The sequence below is a fragment of the Ovis aries genome, chromosome 2 (assembly GCF_016772045.2).
Source record: "Ovis aries strain OAR_USU_Benz2616 breed Rambouillet chromosome 2, ARS-UI_Ramb_v3.0, whole genome shotgun sequence".
In the NCBI taxonomy this organism is placed as follows: Eukaryota; Metazoa; Chordata; class Mammalia; order Artiodactyla; family Bovidae; genus Ovis; species Ovis aries.
In genome coordinates, this window is record NC_056055.1 from 103,129,555 (window position 1) to 103,156,091 (window position 26,537).

A 26,537-nucleotide genomic window follows, 5' to 3' on the forward strand; every position below is an offset into this window, starting at 1 on the left:
GGCCCTTTGGTGGTGGCATGTGAACTCACAGTTGTGGCATGTGGGACCTAGTTCCCTGACCAGGGATCGAACCCACGCCCCTGTTGGGATGGTGGCATCTCAGCCACTGGACCACCAGGGAAGTCCCTGTCCAGATTGTTCAAATCGATGCAGAGCGGGCATACGAGGAGACATTTGGCTCATCATTTTAAACATGAGTTAAGAAAACTGTGCACCATTTTGGCAGAAAAGTCCAGAAAGCCATTGGACATTCTGGAGGCTTAGAGAAGAGGCCAGGGATGGGGTGATCCTCAAATTTACTCACACCTGTGTTTGAAGAAATACATAACCAAATCGGCCTGTGAGTGGCTGAGATCACATAGAGAAAGGATGACGCTCAAGAGAAAAAAAGAGGCTAAGACAGAGCCTTGGGGAGTCAGACATGAAAGGGACAGAGGAAGGCAACCCGAGATGGTGAGGAAGCGGAGGTATGGGGCACAGGCAATGTGCCAGGCTTGTGCGCTTGGTCCTGCCCGAGGCTCTGCAGCCCCATGGACTGCAGCCCGCCCGTCTCCTCTGTCCGTGGGATTCCCCAGACAAGAATACTGGAGAGGGTTGCCGTTTCCTCCTCCAGCAATTCTTCCCAGCCCAGGGATCAAACCTGTGTCTCCTGTATCTCCTGCACTGCAGGCAGATTCTTCACCTGCTGAGCCATCAGGGCAGCAGCGCTTCAGAATCACCCGTGGTACGTGTTGCAGCGCAGATCCGGGGACCCCTCCACCCCCTGCCCCACGCCCGCCACATGCGCGCAGGGATTCTGATTCGGTAGGTCTGGGGGGGCATGAGGACTGCGTGTTAGATGTGCTCCGACGCGGTGCTGATGTTGCCGGTCCACAGACCACCCTTTAGGTGGCGTTGGAACCGATTGTGAGGAAAAGGCAAAGGGCTGGTGGTTGCAGGGTGGCTTGAGGTTTCTGGGGTTGTGAGGATGTGGGCATGATTGTAGGTGGAGGTGAAGGACGTAGCTGAGACAGGGAGAGGTGGGGAGGTTCGACACCCTGAAGAGAAGGGGATGGTCAAGGAAAGAAATTCAAGGATGAGAGAAGAGGAACTGCCCCAAGAAGATGGAGGTGCCAGTGATAATGGTCCCAGGAAAAATATGAGTGGGCCGTCATGTCCTTTGTGAAAGCCAGAGCCCCCTTGAGGAAGCAGATTTGCTTGTAGCTCCCCCCTTTTTATCTCCCACCTTCCCCAGCTGCTGTTTACTTCCACCTCTCTGACTCTCCCACTGTGCCTAGGGCCCTTTGTCTCTCTGCCAACATCCTCCCAGCCCTGTCACTTCCGCATACAGATCCATAAAAAGATGACTTGCTACAGATGAATGCTCAGTAATGAATAGGCTTTCTGCAACACAAGGCATTTCAAGGATAAAGGAAAATTTCAGACAATGTTTGATCATTGTTGTTAAAATTGTGTCTCTACCACCTTCTTGCTAGACTGCCATCAAGCTGTTTGAGAGCACCCCTGGGATGTCAGTCCTTGGCATTGCAACCATAGCAAAGCACAAAAACCCAGCTCTCTCCCCTCTGCTAACCAAAGCTCACTTTCTTGTAGCCTCAGAGCCTGCAGCCAAACTAGAAAGGCTTCAAAAGTCACTTTGTATGATTTAAAAAAAACAACCATCACCCCGACGATAGCTGTGAGCAGCTACATGCTGGTGTGTGTCACATTATCTGAGTTCAAGACAACACAAATTTACTGAAGGCTGGTCCTAGCACAAGCGCCAGGAGAGGCGCCGAGACCCAGAGATTAGAAAAATACCGTTTGGGTTCTGAGAGGCCCTTCATGTCCCTCTCTTTCCTGAGTTCTGAACCAGGTGATAGAGGAAGCAGACAGATGAAAATATCACCTTTCTTGCTGCGAACGCTGGTCTGGAGGATAGAGCTTGGACCCGGGGGCAAAACAGGCATCTCATTTTTTCCTCCATGAACAGAACTCTCCCCGACACATAGGCTAAGCTATGGGAAAGCAAAGGAAACTGGTTTCTCACTACTGCATGAGCAGAGATGAAGGTATATGGCCTGTGGGACAGACATCTCCAAGAGAGAAACTCAGAAGGGGCATGGGCAGTGTGTGTGTGTAGTGGCCCTGTGTGTGTGTGCACACTCAGTTGTGAGTGACCCCATGGACTGCAGCCCACCAGGCTCCTCTGTCTATGGGATCTCCCAGGCAAGAATACTGGAGTGGGTTGCTATTTCCTCCCTCAGGGGATCTTCCCAACCCAGAAATCAAACCCAAGTCTCCTGCATTGCAGGGAGATTCTTCACTGTCTGAGCCACCGGGGAGCCCTGTACCTAGTCTTATTAATCATAGAAGTACTTTTTTCTTCCTGGAGGAGGAGGAAATAAGGGAAGTGGGTCAAGAGAAGAGTAGAAGTTGTCTTCTCAGTACTGTGGACAGAGAATATTTCCTGATGTTTTTAAACAATGTTGTTTCTTTTTTTAAAAAAAATATTTATGTATTTTGGCTGTGCTGGGTCTTAGTTACGACTCACAGTGTCTTCATTGTGGCATGTGGGTTTCTTAGTTGCGACTTGTGGGATAGTTTCCCAAGCAGGGGTCAAAGCTGGGCACCCACTGTATTGGAACTGCAGAGTCTTAGCCACTGGACCACGAGGGAAGTCCCTATTCTAAGTTCTTGGTCAAAGAAGACTAGAAGATGGGAAGAGCTTGGTTTCTCCATCACTCTCCAGCTATATAACCTCTCTCTTTTAGTTTTGAAATACCTTTGTGTATTTTTGCCTGCACAGGGACTTGGCTGCTGCACGGGCCTCCTCTAGTTTGCTGAGCGGGGTACTCCCTAGTTAGCGTGGCTTCTCACTGTAGTGGCGTCTCTTGTTGGGGGATGTGCGGGCTGCAGTAGCTGTTGCAGCTCCTGGGCTCTAGAGGGCAGGCTCTGTAGTGGTGGCACATGGGCGTAGTTGCTTTTCTGCTCTATTAGCAGGCAGCTTCTTTACTACTGAGCCACCAGGGACGCCAACCGTAAGCTCTGTTAGCCCTTGAGTTTTATAATCAGACCTCTGGCCAACTGAGGATGGGCCTACCCTCCTGAGATAACATGTCTTGCAGCTGAGAAGACAGAAGTGCCAGGGGTTATATTCCAAGCATCAAGGGCAGTTGGTTCAACTTTCAGAATATCTTTCCCTCGTGTAGTGCTTCTGTGTACCTGCCTGGCAGCCAGGACACAGAAATTTCCAGCTATGCCTGCAGAGGAGTCCGTAAAGGGACAGAATGGAGTCACTGATCAGATTAACCCCAGCACTGTGCTTTGCTCCGAACCAGAGGCTTATTTTTCTATTCTAGTTCTCAGCTCAAGAATGTCCAGCCGTGTTTTGCTGTGAGCCCAAAATTTAGCATCAGAATATTACATTAAAACCATGTGACCAACATAAAATTTCATTGAATTAGAATACTCCTCCCATGATTAAATTCCAAAGGGAATTTAAGTTCCTACCTCAAGAAGCTTCAACGAATAATTACAATCCAGTCTGAACACTGGCTTCTGCCATGGCTCAGTGGTGAAGAATCTGCCTGCATTGCAGGAGATGCATGTTCATCCCCTGGGTCAGGAAGATCTCCTGGAAGAGGGCATGGCAACCCACTCCAGTATTCTCACCTGGATAATCCCCTGGACAGAGGAGCCTGTCGGGCTACAGCCCATAGGGTCACAAAGAGTTGGACACGACTAAAGCAACTGAGCACACACACTGAGCATCTTAGGTTAAAAATAAAAACACAACTTAGCGGAGGCAGGATTGATCCTATCTGAGAAAGTGGGGAAAGTATTTCATATTCAGTTCAGTTCAGTCGCTCAGTCGTGTCCGACTCTTTGCGACCCCATGAATCGCAGCATGCCGGGCCTCCCTTTCTATCACCAACTCCCAGAGTTCACTCAGACTCACGTCCATCGAGTCAGTGATGCCATCCAGCCATCTCATCCTCTGTAGTCCCCTTCTCCTCCTGCCCCCAATCCCTCCCAGCATCAGAGTCTTTTCCAGTGAGTCAACTCTTCACATGAGGTGGCCAAAGTACTGGAGTTTCAGCTTCAGCATCATTCCCTCCAAAGAAATCCCAGGGCTGATCTCCTTTAGAATGGACTGGTTGGATCTCCTTGCAGTCCAAGGGACTCTCAAGAGTCTTCTCCAACACCACAGTTCAGAAGCATCAATTCTTCGGCGCTCAGCTTTCTTCACAGTCCAACTCTCACATCCATAAATGACCACAGGAAAAACCATAGCCTTGACTAGACGGACCTTAGTCGGCAAAGTAATGTCTCTGCTTTTGAATATGCTATCTAGGTTGGTCATAACTTTTCTTCCAAGGAGTAAACATCTTTTAATTTCATGGTTGCAATCACCATCTGCAGTGATTTTGGAGCCCCCAAAAATAAAGTCTGACACTGTTTCCCCATCTATTTTCCATGAATTGATGGGACCAGATGCCATGATCTTCGTTTTCTGAATGTTGAGCTTTAAGCCAACTTTTTCACTCTCCTCTTTCACTTTCTTCAAGAGGCTTTTGAGTTCCTCTTCACTTTCTGCCATAAGGGTGGCGTCATCTGCATATCTGAGGTTATTGATATTTCTCCCGGCAATCTTGATTCCAGCTTGTGTTTCTTCCAGTCCAGCGTTTCTCATGATGTACTCTGCATATAAGTTAAATAAGCAGGGTGACAATATATACAGCCTTGCGTACTCCTTTTCCTATTTGGAACCAGTCTGTTGTTCCATGCCCAGTTCTAACTGTTGCTTCCTGACCTGCATACAGATTTCTCAAGAGGCAGGTCAGGTGCTCTGGTATTCCCATCTCTCGCAGAATTTTCCATAGTTTATTGTGATCCACACAGTCAAAGGCTTTGGCATAGTCAATAAAGCAGAAATAGATGTTTTTCTGGAACTCTCTTGCTTTTTCCATGATCCAATGGATGTTGGCAATTTGATCTCTGGTTCCTCTGCCTTTCCTAAAACCAGCTTGAACATCAGGAAGTTCACGGTTCACGTATTGATGAAGCCTGGCTTGGAGAATTTTGAGCATTACTTTACTAGCATGTGAGATGAGTGCATTTGTGTGGTAGTTTGAGCATTCTTTGGCATTGCCTTTCTTTGGGATTGGAATGAAAACTGACCTTTTCCAGTCCTGTGGCCACTGCTGAGTTTTCCAAATTTGCTGGCATAGTGAGTGTAGCACTTTCACAGCATCATCTTTCAGGATTTGAAATAGCTCCACTGGAATGCCATCACCTCTACTAGCTTTGTTCATAGTGATGCTTCCTAAGGCCCACTTGACTTCACATCCCAGGATGTCTGGCTCTAGATGAGTGATCACAGCATCATGATTATCTGGGTCGTGAAGATCTTTTTTGTATAGTTCTTCTGTGTATTCTTGCCACCTCTTCTTAATATCTTCTGCTTATGTTACGTCCATACCATTTCTGTCCTTTATCGAGCCCATCTTTGCATGAAATGTTCCCTTGGTATCTCTAATTTTCTTGAAGAGATCTCTAGTCTTTCCCATTCTGTTGTTTTCCTCTATTTCTTTGCATTGATCGCTGAGGAAGGCTTTCTTATCTCGTCTTGCTATTCTTTGGAACTCTGCATTCAGATGCTTATATCTTTCCTTTTCTCCTTTGCTTTTTGCTTCTCTTCTTTTCACAGCTATTTGTAAGGCCTCCCCAGACAGCCATTTTGCTTTTTTGCATTTCTTTTCCATGGGGATGGTCTTGATCCCTGTCTCCTATACAATGTCACGAACCTCATTCCATAGCTCATCAGGCAGTCTTATCTATCAGATCTAGGCCCTTAAATCTATTTCTCACTTCCACTGTATAATCATAAGGGATTTGATTTAGGTCATACCTGAATGGTCTAGCGGTTTTCCCTACTTTGTTCAATTTGAGTCTGAATTTGGTAATAAGGAGTTCATGATCTGAGCCACAGTCAGCTCCTGGTCTTGTTTTTGTTGACTGTATAGAGCTTCTCCATCTTTGGCTGCAAAGAATATAATCAATCTGATTTCAGTGTTGACCATCTGGTGATGTCCATGTGTAGAGTCTTCTCTTGTGTTGTTGGAAGAGGGTGTTTCCTATGACCAGTGCATTTTCTTGGCAAAGCTCTATTAGTCTTTGCCCTGCTTCATTCTGCATTCCAAGGCCAAATTTGCCTGTTACTTCAGGTGTTTCTTGACTTCCTACTTTTGCATTCCAGTCCCCTATAATGAAAAGGACATCTTTTGGGGGGTGTTAGTTCTAAAAGGTCTTGTAGTTCTTCATAGAACTGTTCAACTTCAGCTTCTTCAGCATTACTGGTTGGGGCATAGACTTGGATTACTGTGATACTGAATGGTTTGCCTTGGAGACGAACAGAGATCATTCTGTTGTTTTTGAGATTGCATCCAAGTACTGCATTTCAGACTCTTTTGTTGACCGTGATGGCCACTCCATTTCTTCTGAGGGATTCCTGCCTGCAGTGGTAGATATAATGGTCATCTGAGTTAAATTCACCTATTCCAGTCCATTTTAGTTCGCTGATTCCTAGAATGTCGACGTTCACTCTTGCCATCTCTTGTTTGACCACTTCCAATTTGCTTTGATTCATGGACCTGACAGTCCAGGTTCCTATGCAATATTGCTCTTTACAGCATCGGACCTTACTTCTATCCTCAGTCACATCCACAACTGGGTATTGTTTTTGCTTTGGCTCCTTCCCTTCATTCTTTCTGGAGTTATTTCTCCACTGATCTCCAGGAGCATATTGGGCACCTAGTGACCTAGGGAGTTCCTCTTTCAGTATCCTATCATTTTGCCTTTTCATACTGTTCATGGGGTTCTCAAGGCAAGAATACTGAAGTGACTTGCCATTCCCTTCTCCAGTGGACCACGCTCTGTCAGGCCTCTCCACCATGACCTGCCCATCTTGGGTTACCCCACGGGCATGGCTTAGTTTCATTGAGTTAGACAAGGCTGTGGTCCTAGTGTGATTGGATTGACTAGTTTTCTGTGAGTATGGTTTCAGTGTGCCTGCCCTCTGATGCCCTCTTGCAACACCTACCATCTTACTTGGGTTTCTCTTACCTTGGGTGTGGGGTGTCTCTTCACGGCTGCTCCAACAAAGCGCAGCCACTGCTCCTTACCTTGGACGAGTGGCATCTCCTCACCGCCGCCCTTCCTGACCTTCAACATTAGTAATAGCTTTTAAAAAATATCTTATTTTGGAAAAATTTCAAACATACAGAGATGCTGCAAAAATAGTAAGCATTAACTCAGATTCACCAGTATTAATATTTTGCTGTATTTGTTCCCTCTCTCTCCAGGTAGATACATACACACGTTTTATTCCCCCAGCGGTGCTGGGAGGCATATGATGATCTTCATTCCTGGACCAGGGATGGAACACTTGTCCCCTGCAGTGAAAGCATGGAGTTTTAACTGCTGGACCACCAGGGAAGTTCCCCTTAACATAAACACACACTATTATTTTTATTAATTTTGCTGAAACATCTTAAAGTTGCAGACATCATCATACTTTGCCCCTAGATACCTCAGGATGTCTCTCTTAAGGACAAGGACGTTTTGGGACTTCCTTGGTAATCCAGTGCTTAAGACTCTGAGCTTTCAATGCAGAGAGTGTGAGTTTGATCCCTACTTGGGGAACATTAAGATCCCACATAGCTCGTGGCATGGATTCACAACATATAATATTGTTTTAGTGCTATTATTATATGGTAAAGGGTCTTTTGTCTAATTTTATTGCTTGTTCAAAAAATGTGTTTTATAGCACATTTTTTCCAGTGTATGAAGAGCCTCTACCCCAGGGTTTCACATTACATTTACTTGTTATGTTTCTTTATTCTCCTTTGATCTAGAACATTTCCTCAGCCTGCCCCTCCCTCCTTCCTTTTTTTCCCCCCATGATATTGACATTTTTAGAATATAGGTCAGTGTTCTGGTAAAATGTACCTCAGCATGGGTTTATTTGATTGTTACCTTGTGGTTAGATTGCCTCATACTTTCTTTTTCCCTTTGAAATAATTTCAAACTTACATAAAAGTCAGAATTATACAGAGTTTTGCAACTTCTTTTTTGTAAGTTCCAAATGATTCTTCTCCAGATTCATCAATTTTTAACATTTTATCACATTTACACTTGTCTTACCATTTTCTCTTTCTCTTCCTCTCCCTGTATGTGTATTTTTATGTGTGTATAGAGAGTAGTTAAAGAGTCTGAACCAGTTAAAATAGTATCATCTTGTAAGTAACAGCTTTTAAATTTTTAATTCTTTAAAAGATACTGACTTATTTGGCTGTGTTGCACCTTAGTTGCAGCGCTTGGGAGCTTCACTGTGCCGTCCCTGAGCTTCCGCTGTACTGCCCAGATTCCCTAGCTGTGGCCTGTGGATTCCAGAGCTTGGGGGCTCAGTAGTTGTGGCGTGCTGGCTTAGTTGCTCCATGGTATGTGGATTCTAGTTCCCTGACCAGGGATTGAACCTGCGTCCCCTGCCTTACAAGGCAGATTCTTAACCACTGGACCACCAGGGAAGTCCCAATTTTTAAATTTTAAATTAAAATTGTGTATATTTAAGGTGCACAACATGATCTGGTATGCACGTACATAGTAAAATGGTTATAATAGTCAAGCTAACCAACATATTCATTTAATCACCCTGGAATTGTTAACCTTTGATTGTGGTGAAATCTAACCTCTTAGCAAATTTCCAGTATTCAGTCCAGTGTTATTGACTGCAGCCATCATGCTGTACACTAGATCCCCAGACTTGGTCATCTTGCAACTTTGTACCCTCTGAATGACACCTCCTGTTTCCCCCACCTCCACACCTCTGGAAACCACCATCTCATTCTCTGTTTCTCCATATTTGATATCGTTAGGTTTCACATATAAGTGAGATCATGCTTTTTTTTTAAAATTTCTGCATCTGGGCTTATTTCACTTAGCATAATATCCTCTGGGTTCATCCATGTCACAGAAGTCAGGGATTTTTTTCTTCTTCTTTTTTTTTTAAAAATATTTATTTGGCTGTGCTGGCTCTTAGTTGAGACACTTGGGATCTTTAGTTGTGGCATGTGGGATCCAGGTCCCTGACCAGGGAGCGACCCCAGGTGCCCTACATTGGGAATGCAGAGTCTTAGCCACTGGACCACTAGGGAGGTCCTTCTTTTGAAAGACCTGAATATAGTTCCACTGTGTGTATCCATCAGCGGATGATTAGGTTGTTTCCATATCTTGGCTATTGTGAGTAACAGTGTAGCAAACATGGGAGTACAGATTTCTCTTCAAGGTACTAACTTCACTTCTTGGTGGGCATATACCCAGAGTACAGTAGTTCTGTTTTTTATTTTTTTAAGAATCTCCATACTATTTTCCATATGGCTGTATGACTTCACAGTCTCAACAACGGTATGCAAAGTTTCCCTTTGTTCCACGTCTTTGGTAACACTTTCTTTTTGATGGTAGCCATCCTAACAGGTGTGAAGTGACTTCTCATTGTGGTTTTGATATGCATTTCCCTGATGATTGGCAATGTTTGGTGCCTTTCTTGTACTTGTTGATGATTTGTCTTTGGAAAAATGTTCAGGTCTTTTCCCCATTTTTTATTTGGGTTTTTTTTTTTTTTTGGTCACTGAGTTGTAGGAGTTCTTTATATATTTTTTACTTTAACCTTTATCAGATGTATGGTTTGAAAATATTTTCTCCTAATCTGTAGGTAGCTTTTTCAATGTATTGTTGCCTTTGCAGTGCAGAAGCTTTATAGCTTGTTTATTTTTGCTTTTGTTGCCTGAGTTTTTGTTGTCCTGTAAGTGATAGCTTTTTGAAAAAATTCTTGAGGAGTGAAGAAGCTTTCCAGTTGGATGAAACAACTTGGGCGTGGGAAGGGAATTAAAACCAAAGGGATCAGCATGTCAGAAACATAAGCCAGTGTGTGTATGATGTAGCTGGTGAAGAGTCAATATTTTAGAGTAACCAGGATGGGGGAGAAGGGACCAGGAAGGCAGCTGGGCTTTGTTGCATATGGAAAAAAGAGATGTTGATGGTGTTAAAGCAAAGAGATGACATGATCAGATTTAATTTCTAGAGAACTTAACTGCAGGGCAGTTTGGAGGAGAAAGGGTAAAGCCGTGCAACAAAGTGGACATTGCATTAGGCCAGACGGTGACGAAGGCCTGAGGAAGGGGATGCAGGGGAGTGTTTGTTGAATTCCAATTATGTGCTGGCCAATTCTGCACATGGTAGCTCATTTAACTATCACAAAACCCAGAGGTCAGAGAGGTTAAGTAACTTGGCCAAGAACAATCATTGTCAGCTTATGGTATGGTTAATATTTGAACCCAGGCTCATGTGACTCTAAAGCCCACTCTGAGCTACCACAGCATCACGAAGGATGGAGCAGGACTGATAGGATTCGGGCTCTGATAGCCGGCTGGACACAGCGGGCAAGCAAGGGAGACAGGACAGATAACAGCCGATGTTAATAATGGAAATGGTTATAGGGAAGAGAAAGAATTGGAGTGGTTAGAGAAAATGATGACTTTGTTAACAGGCTCTATGAATTTGATTTTGAAGCCTTGTTTTTTTTTAACCCCCCTGGGACAAGGTATCTAGAGAGTAGTTTGGCTCAAGAGCTCAGAAGAAAGGTCTAGGTTAGAAGCAGAGATGTGGCTACTGGAGTTTTGACTGCCTTCGGTCAGAAGTGTTGAATGAGAGCAGAAGATGGCTGAGGGCAGGGTCGCGGGCACGTGAACACTTACAGGGTGGTGGAGAAAGAAGAGCTAGTGAAAGAAAAGAGTGGTAGGAGAGCTAAAATGGGACCGTTTCAAGAAAGTGGGTGTCTAGGACTACCAAGTATTGGGCAAAAGGGTTCCGAAAGGAAAAGATTCATCGGGATTAATGACTAAGGACCTCACTGGTTACCTTTGTGAGAACAACTTCAGTAGATTGGAGCCTTCTTGGGTTCAAAGAGTGGATGCTGGTAGAGGAAGTGGACACAGAGTAGCGATTATTCTTCTAAGGATTTTAGCTGGACTTCCCTGGTGGTCCACTGGTTAAGAATCCGCCTGCAGTTCCCATGTTCTTATTCCTTGGTTCCATGCTTACCCAGTTGTAGAACTCAGACCTACCCCGGATCTTTTTTTCTTGAGTTTTCCCCCAAATCACTCACATAAGGCATTTGTACAAGTGTCAGGTATTACTGAGGGCTTAGGGGATTTTATATCCTTAGCAACACAACAATGTAAAGCCCAATAATAGATATTTCTATTTTAAAGATACTTGCAGTTTCCTGATCCCTGGAGCTCTCTCCCTAAGCTTGAACCTCCCACATTGTTGTTTGAGCCTCATCTCTCTTTACCGCCCCACCCACCCCATTTCATCTTCTCTTTGCTCTTTCAGTCCTCATTTTATTGGTCTCTCTCTCTTTTTTTCAAATGTCAATCTGTTTAGCTATCTCTTTGTTTCAGTTTTATTGTAAGGCTAGCTTTCTTCTTTCGTATTTCAGGTGTTCATATGAAGCATTTTCCTCAATAAGGCATTTTCTGTCCCTAAGAGGGGCCCTGGCATCAACTGCTAAAATAATGATTTTGCATCCCAGTGTTTATGTTGTTGTTGTTCAGTTTCCAAGTCATGTCTGACTCTTCGTGACACCATGGACTGCAGCACGCCAGGCCACCCTGTCCCTCACCACCTCCTGGAGTTTGCCCAAGTTCATGTCCATTGAATTGGTGATGCCATCCACCAATATTTATAGATAGGTTTAAAAGTTGGAAGAGGGAATTTAGCAGAGATCCTGTCTGACCTGCCTTCTTAGTGCAGTGGGAAGCCCCTCAGTCTCATAAAAGAGATTCTGTCTGTTGCTTCTGTTTTCTCTGTGAATGTAAGACATGCTCCTCCGTTGACGTAAGGATGGGCGTAGTTAGGATCTGACAGCCGTGATGAGGGAGTCTGTCAATAGAAATTAACCAGCTTTCTAAAATATTATATTTACATAGGACGATATTCCTTTAACTAAAGCCTGCAGACTTGTAAAACTGCTTCCTTTGCTAGAACTGGATTTTTCAGTTTACTGAGTACTCTGGTCAACATGAGAGAAGCAGAAAAAGCAACGGAGAAGGAAGAAGTCAATGTAAGCAAACTGAAGGCAGGATAATGGACATCATAGACCTCGCTAATCCTTCTTCTCTCCCAACATCCGTATGAACACACTTTAAGCCTTTGTGGCATTGCGCTGGGGCCAGAGACCTGTTCATCTTGCAGCCGCAAAAGGAGTCGCATGAGTTATTTATTGTTCCGTAACACGTTACCTCACACTTCGCTCATTTATTATGTCTCCGTGTCTGTAGGTCAGGGATTCAGCAGCTGCCTAGCTGGGCGGTTCTGGCTCAGGGTCTTCCATGAGGCTGCACTCATCCAAAGGCTTGACTGGGGCTGAGAGGCCTGCCCCCAGTGTCACTCACCTGCCTGTGGGCAGGAAGCCTCGGTTCCCATCACAGGGACCTCTCTGTCGTGTTACTCGTGACACGGCAGCTGGCGTCTTGCAGAGGGAGGGTGGAAGAATGAGAGAGCGACCATGTGGCAGCTGAACAGCCTTGTACGACTCAGTCTCAGGAGTGACGTGCCAGCGCTTTTCCTGTGTTCTCTTGGTCATACAGACCATCCCTGGTACCCTGGTGTGGGAGGGGCCCACAAGGGTGTGAACACCAGGAGGCAGGGATCACTGAGGACGTATTGGAGGCCTGCTACCACAGGAGTCTTTTCACAAGTGTTTTCTGAGTATGTCTGTGTGGGCTCATGCTTAATTCATTTTTAACATTGAGGTATAATTGCTTTACAGTGTTTTTGTGTACATATATACCCCCTCCCTCTGGAGCCTTCTTCCCGCCACCGTCCAGCCTACCCCTCAGGTCATCACAGAGCATGGAGCTGGGCTTCCTGGGCTGCACAGCGGCTTCCCACTGGCTGGCTGCCTTACGCATGGCAGCCGTACATACGTCAGTGCCAGTCTCCCAGTCCACTCCATCCCCTCCTCCCTCCCACTCTGTGTCCACACATCTGCTCTCTGCATCTGCGTCTCTGTTCCTGTCCTGCCAATAGGTTCATCTCGTGAAGGAGTATCTTCCGTTAATTGACTTTTGGATTTACTGGACTAGTGAGACATAAAATAACTGGTAATGGTGGGGGGCAAAATAAGTATGTTTCAGTATTTTGTCACATGAGGAAGATAAAAAGCTGCCATGTACCATTACTATAATTCCATGAAAATAACTTTTAACTCAAGAAAAGGGAAAGGACATAATCTCAAAGTAAAAGACAAAATAAACTATAAGAATAATAATAATTATTATTAGGTAATAACTTCAATAAAGTAAATTGAATAAATTTAGCTTTACTAAAAACTCAGTACCTTGCCTTTGCTTATCTCATTTAACTGTGGACTGATGAAAACTCCATTCTACCTACAAACTGTTAGTCAGAAACCACACAGACAGACATAGAATGTCTCTAGAGATGACTATGAGAATCATGTAGAAATATATAGTCCATTCAAAGTAAGTGAAAACAGAAGAAACAGAAACGCTTAATAATACATAGAGATAGCAGTTTTATAAAATTGTGCTTATGAGCTGGAAGGAAGCCACAGAATTGGCAGTTATTTAATTTACCAATTTTTGTGAGTTTTTTTTTTTGCTAAATTGTGTTCCCACTGATATTTACTTGTTTATTATTTGTTAAGTATGAAATATAAGGAAATATTGAGAATCTTTGCAACATAGTTAAATGTACATAAAAATAATACAAGCGCATGTAGTATTTGAACTTTTAAAGGATTTTCATAATTAGCATATTTCATATGTGGTTAAAGTATTTTTGGATTATTTACATCACTTATGTCAGCCATCCTTTTTCTAAATAATCACCTCTTCACTTTATAAATAGGCTTTTCTTTATAACCTACATAGTGTGACGATGGGTGTCCCTTTGTAACAAGAGGATGAAATATCGGATATATTCTGTTAGAGATGAGTTTGGGTTGTTAGTTTCGGCCTCCAGAATTGACGTATTTGTTGACGTGTGGTCACACTTCCATTTGGTTCCATTTTTTGACCTGTGGCATAGCAGTTGCGAGGCTTCGGAGGCTTGAGTTGGGGAAGGGGTCAGTGATTATTTTGTTTTGGGATTGACTGGGTCCACTAGTATCATGTTCTTACCATTTAGTGTGAGAATTCATATTTAGGAATATTTGGGAAAATAGTATTTCTCTTTAAAATCTTGTTACAAACCTTCATGAATTGGTTTAAAAATCTCCACATTTTTCTTTTGAAAGTCTGGTTGTCAGAAACTACTGTGTTTTTTTTTTAATACCTAAATTCATATGTTATTTAAAAGTTACATGTTTTTAAAGTTTTGAGCAAGATTACATTCAGAAATTGCGCTTTCAATTTTGATTTTCCAGCCAGATTGGTCAAGTAAGAAGCTAATTGATGTTCTTTAAGTACTTCTGAGACACTTGGCTAATTTTCAGTTGGAATGCCTTGTTTACAGGAAGAATTTATAAATGGAGGCGGTGAGCAGTTGATTTTCTGAATCTTTGTGTAATGATAACTTTTGGTATTAGGACCATCTTGGTCATGGAGCTGCCTACAGACGTGACACTGGAACTCAGCCATTAGTGACTCAGCCTGACTTGTCTTTTTTTCTGCTTATAGATCTCATTACCTTAAGTTCTTCAATTAGGCATTCATGCCATGCCGTGGCACGTTCTGCTTAACTAGGCTTGTTTTCACTACTGACTGTCCTAATAGGGCATGTGTTAGGGGCCTGTATATTAGCCTTTGGGAACACCTGTAGCACTATTTGGAACTTTCAGGAGCAAGCTTAGGAAATCCTGATCGCATTTTAAGATGCACTGAATGTTCAAAAGCTGTGCTGACAACGTAAACAGGGAGTAAAAACTCACAGGAGAGGGGGCTTCCCAGGTGGTCCGGTGGTTAAGACTCTGTGCTTCCAATGCATGGGGTGGGGAACTAAGACCCAGTGTGGCCTCACGACATTGCCAAAAAAAAAGCAGAAGAAAAAAAAGAAAAGGAAGAAGGGAACTTAAAGACAGATCTGTTATATTTGAGGGACATATGTGTGTGCTCAGTTGCTCAGTCGTGTCTGACTCTGTGACCCCACTGACTGCAGCCTGCCAGGCTCCTCTCTCCATGGGATTTTCCAGGCAAGAATACTGGAGTGCATTGCCATTTCCTACTCCAATTTGAAGGACAGAAGCTATTGTTTTTTTTTTTTTCCTTCTTTGGTCATACAGCTTGTGGGATGTTCATTCCTGGACAAGAGATCGAACTCATGCCCCTTGCATTGGAAGTATGGAATCTTAACCATTGGACTGCTAGGAAAGTCTGGACAATAGCTAATTTTTAGAATGTTAATTGGTCATTACAGATTACATGTCTTATGTAGATAACTAGTTTCATATTAGGCTAAGCTTCCTGATGTGAAACTAGTACAAAACTTTATTATAATTTTTAAAATTTTCATTGGAGTACAATTGATTTACAGTGTTGTGTTAGTTTTATGTGTACAGCAAAATGAATTAGTTATACATGTACTTGTATCCACTCTTTTTTTAAATCAGTAGACTCTTTGCCCATATAGACTATTACTGAATACTGAGTAGGGTTCCTTGTGCTATCCAGTAGGTTCTTATTAGCAAAACATTTTTCACAGCCACATGCAAGGTAGCGAGGAAATGAATTAAATCCTCATTTTGATAATATGTGCTTTGTTTTGGAGCTCAGTTTAACTCAGTATTCTTACTACAAATAGCCGTGAACTGCTCAAACCATTCCTCCTTTTGCCAGATTATAAAAAAAAACAAAAAAACAGCCTCCTTTAAAAGGTAACATCAAAGCAAGGACTTTTGGGTTGAGCCATTTAGCAGTCTAAAGAATGCCATCCTTGGAGCCTCAGAAGATGACCTTTTGTCTTTCTGGCATTGATGGACCAAAGGGAAGAGTAACCTTGGGACTCTAATCTAGAAATTGTCATGCATTGTTCTAAATATAAGCCACAAAACTGCTCAATCATTTATATATAGAAAAGATCTTGAGTGGTGGTTGTCAGCACTTTCTTCTAAAGTCAAAGCATTACAGAGAGAACAAGTTCTTATCTGACTTAAACTCACTGATAATTCCTGAATCATGCCATTTGAAGGTTGCTGGGGGTCACCAATGGCTTGGTTGTGATTGATCTAGAAGTCTTGCTGAGTGGATTGTGAGTCTGGCCATCATCGTGGGAAGTGACCACTGGCATCTGCCTCCCTCTTAGGGAGTAACTTTAATCATTACTTTCCATAGGACTAAAATCCCCTTCTCCTGGGTATTAACATTTTGGGGAAACTAGGTAATCAGTGGGGACCCACTGACAGAGCATTTTGCTGAAAATTTTAAACAATTTCCTGGTATAAGAACACAGTCTTGCTTAGCATAATTTGTCAGGTTATATGCATTTTATATTTCTCTGACACCTATAACTCAAACTGTAATTCCCTTGTGAAAAAAAATAAGTGCTTACCATTCTTCTTCAGACAGCTAGTTTTTAAATCTTCTTTATCATTTCTCCATTTAAAATCAGATGCCTTAGTTAAATTGCAACATGCAATTCATGTTGACATTTTCAGTATTTCTTTCTCACTGCAATGCAGTTGATTTGTTAAAATTTCAGATTCCAGGATCAGACTGTTGGGTCCAAATCCTGCCAACACCACCTACCAGCTGTGTGATTTGGACAAGTTGCTTAACCTCTCTGGGCTTCAGTTAGCTCATCTGAGAATGGGAATCATAATGGGACTTACTGTGTAAGGTTTTACAGGAACTAAATGAGATAATACATGCCACAAACAGAAACCTATTCAAACTAGTTTAAGTAAGATTTCCTTTTTTGAAATCATAGGGCTACCTGGGACTTCGCAGGTGGATCAGTGGTAAAGAATCCAAAGCAGATGTGGGTTTGATCCCTGGGTCAGGAAGATCCCCTGGAGAAGGAAATGGCAACCCACTCCAGTATTCTTGCCTGGGAAATCTCATGGACAGAGAAGCCTGGCGGGCTATAGTCCATGGGGTCTGAGTCGGACACGACTGAGCAACTAAGCAGCAAGGCTACATGAGCAATCTGAGGGATACCCAGTGACAGGTGGGGTGCATGCATACCAGAGCTGGTGCGTAAGCAGCCTCTGGGGCATCTCACTCCATCTCCCACAGGTTTGTTTTGCTTCCTTGTGTTGTGTTGGCTCATTTTTCTGCAGACCAGTTTTCTTGGTTTATCACTGTGCATATGTCCGGAAATTCTTTGCCCCAAATCTGTGCAGTTTATTGAATGAAGCACTTCATCACCTGATTCAGCTTCACGGTGTCAAGCTTCCAGGTCCAGTCAGCTGGGGCTGGAGGGGAGGTGGCTCTTCTGGAGATTGACGGATGGACAGGGTTTAGTGTCTCTGAGAAGGTGTTGGGGGTGGGCTGAGCAATGACTGGCATCTCTAGCATAATCATAGTGACAAAGTTCAAGGGTGATTAAAGGCTTCCTGCCTTGACCTTTACTTACTTTTTAAAAAACAGTCAAAAGTGAAGGATAATATCCACATAGAAAAGGACACATATAATAATAGTACAACTTGATGGATTTGGATAAACTGAACATACCTCTGGAACCACACCCAGCTCAAGAGATAGAACAAGCACCCACAGAGCCCCTTTTCCTCCCCTCCAGTCACTACTCCTTAAGAGATTAGTTTTGCCTGTTTTTTATACTTTCTATAAATGGGATCATAGCCTGTATATTTTCGTGTCCAGTTTCTCTTGCTTAACATTGAGACATTCGTCAATATTGTTGCGTATGTTTGCAAAGCATTCATTCTCATTGTTGTATTCCATCGTGTTGTATTCCGTGCTGTTTAGCCTGTCATTGCATATTTCTGTAGTTAATTCCTAGTGGTGCAGCCCTGGTTTTGTTGAACATGTACATGTTAGCACTGATTATTTTTACCATCAGAGGCGTATACAGGGTGTGGTAAATTATCATCTATTACATGTAACTGGATTGATGATCTCTTACGGATGAATATTGTTATGCTCTCTCTCTGGTGATTACTCATCTTTTTAAGTTGTGACTTTCAAGGTATGAGGGCAGGATCATGTTATAGATATTTTGCATATATGAAAGAACTTTGCATACACTTTGATAAGTGCTCAGCTGTTTATTTTTTGATTTTTTCAAAAACTTTTTTTGTTTTATACTGGAGTATAGCTGATTAACAATGCTGTGATAGTTTCAGGTGTGCAACAGAGTGACTCAGCCATATATATACATATATCCATTCTCCCCAAACTCTTCTCTCAGCCAGCTACCACGTAACATAGCTATTTATTGATAGGATGAAAGAATGAACAAATGAATGAATGGTATATGCCTCCTTCTTTTCTGGGAGCAAGTCCTATTTACAGGAGAAGCTCCATGTACTATATTTAGACAAGGCTGACCTGCTGCTTAGCCAAGGTTGATTGATCGAGGGGTGGACATGGGACCCAAGTGAGGCCAGTCATGTCTCTTCTGGAATTTAAAAGCTGGAACCAAAGACAGTGGGCACGGCTAAGTCCCTATGACCATGATCTAGAAAGAAGACTCACAGGCTCCTGCTAGTTGGTGCCAAAGGCACACTGAATTCTATTCTCTGATTCCTTGAAACGGATAAAAAGATCTACATATATGACTATTGAATAGCAATGCAAAACTGTTTTGATCAAGTTCCAAAGTGCAAAAATATACTATAAAAGGTATACAATATGGAGAGATCGGTGAAGACGAGCTTCATTGTGTGCCCTGTTGCCTTGGCTTTCTTGCTTGAGGGAGCTCCTGTGAATGTAACTGTATTTCCTAAGTCAGAAATCGCAATGGTTAAGGCAACAGTCCAGGAGAAGAGTCGTGAGGACTTGAACCTGGGAATTAAGTGTGAGACTGTAGAGTAGAGATGGTAGACATCTTGCAGATCAAGGCTTTAAGCCTTGAAGATGGATTTCACATGCATGTAAAGAGAGACCTTGAAGATGATGCCAGGAGAGTTCCCTGCTGGTCCAGTGGTTAGGACATGGTGCTTTTACTGCTGTGAGCCAGGTTCAATCCCTGGTCGGGAAACTAGGATCCTGAAAGCCCCGAGGTGTAGCCAAAAAAAAAAAAAAAAGATGATGGCAGGTTTTTAATTTCTGTGTTACGTAAGAATGAGCGCATGTGTGCGTGCTAAGTCGCTTTAGTCATGCCCGAGTCTTTGGGAACCAGTAAATAAGGGGATTTGAGGAGAGTATAGAGGGAAGGGATAAAGATGAGTTCAGTGTGGAGGCATTAAGTTTAAGGGCCTGGCGAGACAGCCAGATTGTTCTGGTCCAGAATGTTGACTCTGCAGCTGGGGAGAGTTGGGAGTCGCATCTGTGGTTACTTGGTGCCTTACTCTGTGATCTTGGGCAACTTCTTTATTTAGTCTCTTTTCTTTTTAAAGATTTTTTTGTTGTGGACCATTTTTAAAGTCTTGAATTTGTTACTTCTGTTTTATGTTTTGGTTTTTCGGCTGAGAGGCATGTGGGATCTTAGCTCTCTGACCAAGGATCGAACCCACACCCTCTGCATTGGCAAAATCCTAGCCACTGAACCACCAGGGAAGGCATGCTTTAGCCTCTTTACATGTCAGTTCCCTATCAGTAAGCTGATTTCACCCTGCAAGGATTGAAATGAGACAGTGCTTACAAAGGGTTGAGCATATTGCCTGGCAATTAAGTATTCATGAAATAGGTATTCACAGGATGGTGATGGTATGGTGATGTCTCGAGTGCAGCTGGAAAACAGACTGGGGCGATGCAGTGAGGGATCTGCTTCAAGGTAGAGATAATGCTCAGAAGAGACAGTGGGGAGGAAAAGAAAGGAGCCCAGGGACTTCCTTGGTGTTCCTGTGGTTAAGATTCTGAGCTTCCTTTGCAGGAGGTGTGGGTTGGATCTCTGATTAGAGAATTTTCCATATGCCCTGTAATGCCCCCTTCCCCCCCGCCAAAAAAAAAGCCCAGGTCATAACTAGTTAGTGAGATGAACTGTGTGAGAGGAAGAAATAGTGGGAGAGGAGAGACTCATAGGACCCACAGGAGGCGGGTGCTCAGGAGCACCTGGGGTTCCGGGGATGTCGAGACTTCACCACATTTTGGTTGCATGTCCTTTTTCTGCCTAAATCTTGAACTGTTGTTGGAATCAAGTAAGTTGACATTTGGGGCAGCAATGTGTTAAGTCACTTAGGTGGAGAAGTTGTCTGGGCTGAGTCCTCCAGGAAGAAGCTACCTGCAGGTCCTCTCTTGTCCGCGGGCACACGAGCCAGCTCCTGGTGATGAACCAGCACCTGGTGAACCAGCCCTGGCTTCTGTTGTGTCTCCTACCACACTGCCAGTCTTCCGCCTGCTGTCACAGACCTCTGGAGGAGAGTGAAGATGAACTGTTAAAAAAGAAAAAAAAAAAAAAAAAAAAGGACAACTTTAGGCTACTCATAATATTTGGGCAGCAGTTTTCCCTATTTTTATTTCTTGCCATGCTTTTGACTTTTAAAGCATTTTGATGTTTGCTTCCTTGCCTGCAGCCTTCTTGAACAAAACTGGCAAAAGCTAGAAAGGGGTTGTTTTTGCACATATATGATGGTGGTGAGACTTTGAAGGTTTGACTTTGTTGTTTGTAATAAAGGGAAAAGAAGAGAGAACTGTGTGGTGAGGGATAAGGAAGGAGATGTCAGGAAAGAGAGAAGAAAAGCGGGATCAGAAAAAGGAGGGGCTGATAGGTATGGAGGGAGGAAGTGTGCTCTCTGGAAAACAGGTTGCTAGGTTTTTAAGAATCCTTGGCCCAAACTGTCCCCTATGGGAAACATCAATCTTCAGGGCTTTGTCCGGCCTCTGGGCTCCCCCAAGAAGGGTGTGTGGATGAAACAGGGCTGCTGTGAGTGGTCTCAGGGGCTTTAGCTCCTCTAAGATACAGACCACCCAAGCACCGGGATCCCAGCCAGCAGCTTCTTCGGGTCCTGGTGTGTTTCCGGTTCCCTGGACTAGAAGCCCTGCCTTTTGGAAATTAGAAACATGATTTTAAAAAGTTGAAGCAAATTTGATCTTAGCTCATATTGCAGTTATTGATTTTAAATAATGACTTAAACTCATTTTTGAGTGACCAGTAATGATCAGGTCTCTCTTGCATGATTGGTGGAGTTCCTTCTTTTTCTTGGGGGTCGTTTTGGTCACTGCCTCCTGTACAGTGTTGCGAACCTCCAGCCACTCTGTCTTCCACGTCCAGCGTCCTTCGCCCACTCCCAGCATTTTTCTCCGAAAAGCCTTGTCTTGACTTTGCAAGTGTGAAGGTTGACAAGTCTCTTAAGAGTTGTAGGATGTGTGGCACTTTTCCATTCCGAGAGGTTGGCTCTTAAGTATTTCAGACAGCTTCGCCTTTTCCTCCCGGTTGTGGCTGATCACGCCAACACGACTGGACTAAGGCATTGTTTCTGCAAAGCCCCTGGATTTTTCCCCTAGGCATTCTTGCCGTCCGGCCTTTTCTTTGTTGTTAAATATTCAGTGTTTCCCAACTCCAGACCTTTTCGGAGACCGTCAGCTCATTGAAGAAGGCCTTTTCTGTGGGGACGGCTTTAGTTTAGATCTGAAGTTCAATGGCTGAGGCTCTGGAGTCGGAACGCGTTCCAGGTCCGGCGGAGAGCTTTGGCTCCTCTGCACCCCCCGGAGAGGTTTTTCGGAAAGAGTTGGGGCACTGGTAGGAGGCGGGTCTGAGGGCCGAGAGAGGCAGGCCCACGCTTCTTCTCCACCGGCGGCTCCCACAATCCCCGGCGCCGCCGCCCGCGGACCCTGGCGAGCCCCGCTGCGGGGGTCCGAGGCCTCCGAGGCTCTTCGGGCGCGGTCGGCGGAGCCGCTGAAGCCCTCGCCCCGCCCCTTCTGCCCTCGCCCCCCCCCACCCCCGGACCCCAGGCTCGCGAGCGCCTGGGTTCGGCCATTTCCGGCGCTGCGCACTTCGGCAAGTTCCGCCGGCACAGGTCGGAAATGGCTGCTCGCCAGCAGGGGGAGCGGAGGATTCGGCGCGGCCTGGAAGGCGGGCTGCAGGCGGCGAGAGCGGCTTTTGGGAACCCGAGTCTCGCGCAGGCGGCAGCGGCGAGCCGCTGAACTGGAAGCCGGTAGGACTCCTGGCGGCGGCGGGGGGAGCCCCGAGCAGCCGGGGCGGCGGCCCGGAAGAGGCTCGTGGTAGGGACCCCGGGGCCGGCCGCGAGAGCCGGGCACCGGGCTGGACCGGGTCTGGCTGCTCTGGGGTCGCGGGAGCCGGGGGGGAGGCTGCTGCCCTGCGTGGCGGGGGCGTGCAGCCTCGGAGTAGGCCTTCCCAGACGTCTCGGGGGCCCGGGAGAGGACCTCCGGGGCCTTAGCCACCAGCGAAGAGGGTAACCGGTAACGGGCCCCACCCTGGGGGTACAGGGAGCTCTAAACGCGACCTCCCCACCCCCACACGCCCCCTAGAGCCCCGGTTAGCTCGCACCCACCTCCACCCCGTTTTCTAAAGGCTCAGCCACAGCCGTGCAGCCACTTTTGCACCCGAAAGTCCTCCCCCATCCTTTGCCCCCCTGTGTTTGTCCAGCGGCTTATGTAGAGCATCTTCGGTCCACGAAGGGGTATCTGGACCGCCCCCCCTCCCCTTCTGAGCGCGCACAGACTTCCACATCTGCTTTCCGCTGCATTCAGACACAGCCGCCTGCAGCTGCTCTTCTTGGCCTCTTTTCACCCGGCTCACCTCCTTACACGAGGAGCCCGCAGTCAGAATAGCCACTTCCTGCCCAAGGAAGGGTCCAGGCTCTGCTCTTTTGTGCATCTGGGGCTCTGGTACCCAGGCTCTACAGTGATGGGCCTAGCGCTGCTCAGGCGGGAGAGGGGCTGCGGAGAGCGCGTCTACACGACTGAAATCTTAGTCGAGTTATCCCAGCGCGCGGATTCCCAGTGTGAATCCGAAGCCCTTTGGAGACCCGGCAGGGCTGCTAGACTGCAGAGAGGCTGTTTCCCTTCTCTACCGCTTGAGCCATTGTTATTCGTGGCTCTCAAAAGACTTGACTTTGGTGGATTCTTACCCGCTCTTTTTTTTTTTTCCCCCCCAAATTAGAAAGGGCTTCATCAAGCCCCAAGTTCCACTCCTTCGGAGGAGGAGCAGACACTTGTCCTTTTTTCCCACATGTGATTTACTTAAGAAGTCTTAAGTAGTTCACCCTCCAGTTTAGGTAGCTTCATTTTTTGAAGGCTGGGCTTCCCAAGTGGTTTTTTTTTTTTTTTTTTTTTTAAATCTGTGCGTTGTGGTCACATAGACTGCATTTACCCCGGTTTCGCTCAGCCAATGTCTTGCGCTCTGGTTCAGTTATTCTAACTGTACTGAGCGGCTGGGATGGTAACCTGGGAGATCCTGATAGTCTTTTGAGTGGAGCTCAGTGTTCTCAGCAACTTTTAGCAGGGGGACTTTAAAAGAAAGAAGACCCATCTTCTTAAAACTCTTCCTTGGTTCATTAAAAATACCGACTCCTGTGGGAATTTCCTATGGGGAGCCTGAGGAGTCAGAAGTATGAGGGAACCTATTCTGAGTGCTTTCTGAAAGAGGGTTAGAACTGTAGATCTTCAGAACACCGAAAACATGGTTTATTTAATACTTGAAGAGGTAGCCGCTGCTCTGGGGACGTATCTACCAGATAAATGATTGACCAGTTTGAGTCTTCAGGTTCCCACTTCTCCCTTTATCAAAGGGGAGAAAACTCTGGCATGTAATGTTCTGCATGTAGTTGGAATTTTTTTGTCATTAGGCTTCAGAGCTTTAACCTGTGAAGAGAAAAGGCTTCCTGCAAATAGGATAGAGAGAAATGAGTCAGGGGTAGAGTTAAGCCTGAGAAGGAGGAGGTTGAATGGATGGCTTGAAGCCATGGGAAGAATGTTGTGGGGATTAGATAAGCAGCTGCCCTTTTCCTCAGGGCTTTAGGCTAGCTGTTGAGTGAACTCACTGAAGGGTGGTGCAGGAGTGGGGCCCAGGCTCAATAAGCTGTGCTGAGTATGAGTAGGAGGGCCCCTAAAGTGGAAGTGAAGTCGCTCAGTCGTGTCCGATGGCATCTTCCCAACCCAGGGATCGAACCCCAGTCTCCTGCATTGGAGGCAGGCGCTTTAACCTCTGAGCCACCAGGGAAGCCTTAACTGAGGCATTAACTGGAAAGACTATCAGGATGTCCCAGGTCAATACAGTTAGAATAACTGAACCAGAGCACAAGACATTGTCTGAGCAAACCCTGGGGGACATGCTGTCTGCATGCCCACAAGGCGTAGATTTAGAAAAACACAGAAACAACATGGGAAGCCCAGCCTTCGAAAATGAAGCTATGTAAACTGGAGGAAGAAATGCTTAACAGCGTAAATCACATCTGGGACCTCACAGTGGCCCCCTGGAGGGAGGGTTGGAAATACTGCCTAAAGCAGAAGGAGATTCAGGTTATCAGGAGAAAGATGAAGGTTCCTCTGGATCAGCTGTGAATGTCTTTGCATATAATTACTTCAGAGTGAGGCAAGGAATATAAACCTTTCATAAAGCCATAAACCTGTGCACTGATTTCTGCTGGATATTAAGTTTAACTCAGAAAACTTCTGTTAACATAGTTATCTCCACCCTATTTTTCTTTCCTCTTAATTTTTGCAGCTCTTTCTCTTGAAAACCTGTAATGATAGGGTAACTAAGTAAGAAGAAAGGATTTTTCATGTATTTGTAGGTTCCTTGAAAATAGGGGAGCTCAGGCAGACGGAGTTCGAGAACTCATGGGGAATGGGTAGACTCTCCAGTAAGCGTGATCTTTTTGTGCCTGAACTGGTCCCACACTCCTTGTACACTTGGAGTCCTTCAGACCTCTTTGGTGATATTACTAGATGAAGAGAAGCGGTATTAAACTTTTTATAATCCTGGGTGTATCAGAGGAATATGAAGACCTCACTTGGTGACATTTACCTCCTCTCTACTTAGGCTGTAATTTCCAGTCTAGGATTTTGCTCACATGCCCCCCAGATGACCCATAAAATACGGGATGGAGCTGTGGGAAGATGAGCTATGTCTCAGCATCCAGCCACCTTTGTGGTTTGTAACCCTGGAGTACTTTTACAGAAAAGTAGGCAAACTTTTTCTGTAAATGGCCAAATAGAGAGTATTTTAGGCTCTACAAGTGTTCAGCTTTGCTGTTGTAGAGTGAAACAGACATATAGGACATATGCAGCACTCGTGCCGTCCGTAAGTGAATGATCAGGACTCTCTTCCAGTGTGCCTCTATTTACAGAACAGACATCTGGCTGCCGATGCCTGCCTCGAGATCACCCCTTCACACGCATGTGATTGCTTTTGTATATTCCTCTGTTTGACGGGCCCAGTACCTTTTAGACTGACCAGTGAGTGATATTAATGATTAACCTCCTGGATGTTTGCTTTGTTGACTGTTTGTTTTCTTATTCTCTTAACATTTGTCATCATTTTAACTCTCTTCCTCCAGCCTCTTTTTAAAATGTTTTTTCGACAAAGATTTGCTACTGAGTGAGGAATAAAAAAAGAGTGAATTAGATTTGGAATATGCCCTTTGTCTGTACAGTAGGAGAGATTCGACATACATCAGTCCATGATGGTGGTAGATTACAGTAATGTCTTAAATTACTATAGTCCTTGTCGATCATGCCGTACTTTCATACATTGTTTCTCGCGTAGATTTTGATCTTTACAGTAACTCTCAGAGATAGGAGGCTAAGTGTTAGAATATTCCTTTAAAAAAAAATTATTTTTTTGCCTGTGCTGGGTCTTCGTTGCTGCACAGGCTTTTCCCTAGTTACAGTGAGTCAGGGCCACTCTGTGTTGCAGTGTGAGGACTTCTTATTGCGGAGGCTTCTCTTGTTGCAGAGCATGGGCTCTAGAGCACGGGCTTAGCTGCTCTGTGCCATGTGGGATTTTCCTGGACCAGGGATTAAACCTGTGACTCCTGCATTGGCAGGCGGATTCTCTGAGCCACTAGGGAAGACCCAATATTCCTTTTTGTGAAGGGGAAGGAAGGTAGGAAAGAAAACTGAGGCTTTGGAGGGGGGGTGGGGAGTGGGCTTTTAGTTATTTGGCCAGAAGATGTACTAGAAGGCAGAATTACTGACCTGTGTCTTTTTGAATACTTACAGTGATGCGAACCACCCGGGCCACCCATTCTAATTTGCAGCCTGGTTTTCAGGACGCTTGTTCTTACTGAGCTGCAGTCGGCCTCTCTGGGAGGGCCGCCTTTCGGGGCTGTGTAGAACAAATCTATTCCTTTTACCTGTGACAGTTCTTCAGATGCTGGAAGATAGCCATCATGTTTCCCAGACGTGAGTTGCAGATTGGTGTGCATGGATCAGAAAAGGCCTGTG

General features: G+C 44.9%; 1 protein-coding gene across 6 annotated transcripts in view; it reads left to right on the forward strand.

Moving 5' to 3' along the window:
* Positions 1-26,537, forward strand: part of EXTL3 (exostosin like glycosyltransferase 3) — a 131,750-nt gene that overhangs the window by 49,489 nt on the left and 55,724 nt on the right. For 2 of the 6 annotated variants that reach the window (XM_060409567.1, XM_060409570.1), the window contains exon 4: positions 670-22,282. The exons of 3 other annotated variants lie outside the window; for them this stretch is intronic. The gene's annotated coding sequence lies outside the window, so the exon portion shown is untranslated. Of the gene's footprint in view, positions 1-669; positions 22,350-26,537 lie in introns of all 6 variants that reach the window. One more of the 6 variants, XM_060409568.1, reaches the window with a different exon arrangement.